The sequence below is a fragment of the Galeopterus variegatus genome, unplaced genomic scaffold (assembly GCF_000696425.1).
Source record: "Galeopterus variegatus unplaced genomic scaffold, G_variegatus-3.0.2 Scaffold5970, whole genome shotgun sequence".
In the NCBI taxonomy this organism is placed as follows: domain Eukaryota; kingdom Metazoa; phylum Chordata; class Mammalia; order Dermoptera; family Cynocephalidae; genus Galeopterus; species Galeopterus variegatus.
The window spans coordinates 55,523-57,505 of record NW_007732081.1 but is presented as its reverse complement, the minus strand read 5'-3'; the positions used below and the strand labels follow the sequence as shown (position 1 = coordinate 57,505).

General features: G+C 38.2%; 1 protein-coding gene across 1 annotated transcript in view; it reads left to right on the top strand.

Moving 5' to 3' along the window:
* LOC103605661 (decaprenyl-diphosphate synthase subunit 2-like) overlaps window positions 1–1,983 on the top strand; it is a gene marked incomplete at both ends in the record, with an annotated part of 77,289 nt that overhangs the window by 44,331 nt on the left and 30,975 nt on the right. The window lies entirely within an intron of this gene.

Below are 1,983 nucleotides of genomic sequence, written 5' to 3'. Positions count from 1 at the left end.
AAGGCCTTCAAGAACAGAAGAAATTAACTCGGGGGAAGTGAGGGAAAACTTCACAAAAGAAATGACATGTAGGCTGATTCTTAAAAATTCTTTAAACAGGGGCCGGCCCGGTGGCGCACTGGATAAGTGCGCCGCTTGGGAAGCGCGGCAGCGCTCCCGCCCGAGGGTTCGGATCCCACATACAGACCGGTTCCCGCTCACTGGCTGAGCGAGGCGCGGGAGCAACACTGAGGGTTGCGATCCGTTGCCGGACACGGAAAAAGACAAAAGACAAAAGACAAAAAAAAAAAAAATTCTTTAAACAGAAATATGTTGATCACTCATCCTTTACTAGCAAAAGTTGTATGGCACCTCCATACAGCGGACCTCTGTAAATAGAACAAGGAGGTTGTATAACTATCTCAGAGAGAGAATACTAAGTGAATAAACCAGAGTGCAGAAATACAAATGTATGATGTCTTCACCATTTTTGTGATACAATTTTTATTGACCATAGCTTTCAGGAATTTATTTGGCTGAATATAATAGGACCCTAACAAAAAGTGCACTAAGAGTGCAGTGTTTGTCTCAGATACCAAGAAGTCTAGAGGCGGGCACATCAGAGCAGGTGTAGCCCTCTAAGAAGTCATCAGGGGCTCAAATGTCTCCCTTAGTCAGGCTCCACCATCCTTAGGTAGGATCCCTGGGCCATATTCCAGACAGGAAAAGGGGTAATCCCAAAATAGCAAAGGTACACTGCAATTGAAACTGTCCCCTTATATCAAGAACTCAGTAGTTTTCTCAGAAACCACACCTAGTAGAATTCTGCTTACATTTCATTGGCCGGACTGTGTCACATAATCACATCTGGCTGAAGGGGAATCTGAGGAGATGAATATTTTTAAATGAGGACATTGCCACCCCAAATACAATCAAAGGTATGTTAATAGTAAGGAAGGAAAGAGTCAATAGTCAACTAGCAATGTCTGCTGTCAGTTTTTCTGAAGCTTAGGATGCTAAAAAATTTGGAGAGATGTTGGAGGAAAATGGACAGATCAAAAGTGAATGAAGTTTAATATATGATTGAAAGAAAATGATTTGGTGAGAATTCTTGTAAAAACATATATTAATCCTCAGGGTTTCTTTCAATGTGGTAATTACATCCTTACTTTGATTACTTAACATAAATTGTATTCATTTCTGACTTTTCCATCAAGAGTTAGCATGAGAAATACCCGAGTAATAAAATATATGTACATAAAATGAAATGAAGATTTTTATTTAGGATAATTTAAAAAATCCAGTACATTGAAAGTTTACTAGATTGCTTTGGGTAGCTAAAATAGGAATAAGATAATGAGAAGAAAATTCTCCCAGATTTTTCCATACTGTCACTGCTTCTCTGACATACACTGAATTGGACTGTTGCATAATATGATCCAGAGGTTTTTATCTGATAATAAAATCTTAGAAATTGAGGGCACAGTACTAGATAGTAGAATTGTAGGACCGATCTAAAGATGACAAATCACTTCATTCGTATTTCCTATGGAAAAGTAGGTACCAATAATAGGAATAGTTTTGTGTCTTTTTAACTATTTACTGCCAGTCTAAGTAACTTTTTTTTTTTTTTTTTAAATCTCTGAATCCTAGAATTTGAGAACTGGAAGGGATCTGTTTCTTCAGTTCCCCTTCTCTCAGTGATGAAAAGACCAGGGGCCTAAGAATTTAAGGCATTTGCCCATGAACTGTCTCATGTAATAGGCAGAAGTAGAATTGCTGTCCAGATTCCTGATTGGGCTAAATAAGTTGATTTGGTTCTGAGCAAACGATGTGGAAACAACTTCATTACTTTTCCCAGTTATTATGAACAGAGTCAAGCGTGTTTTAAATATACTCGTTCCTAGCAAAATTCCCTTCCATAGTGCTTCAAAACCAGGAAAGAAAATTGAGCAAGTTTGTGGTAAGTATATACCATTGTTGGTAACATTGGTAACTTTGGCT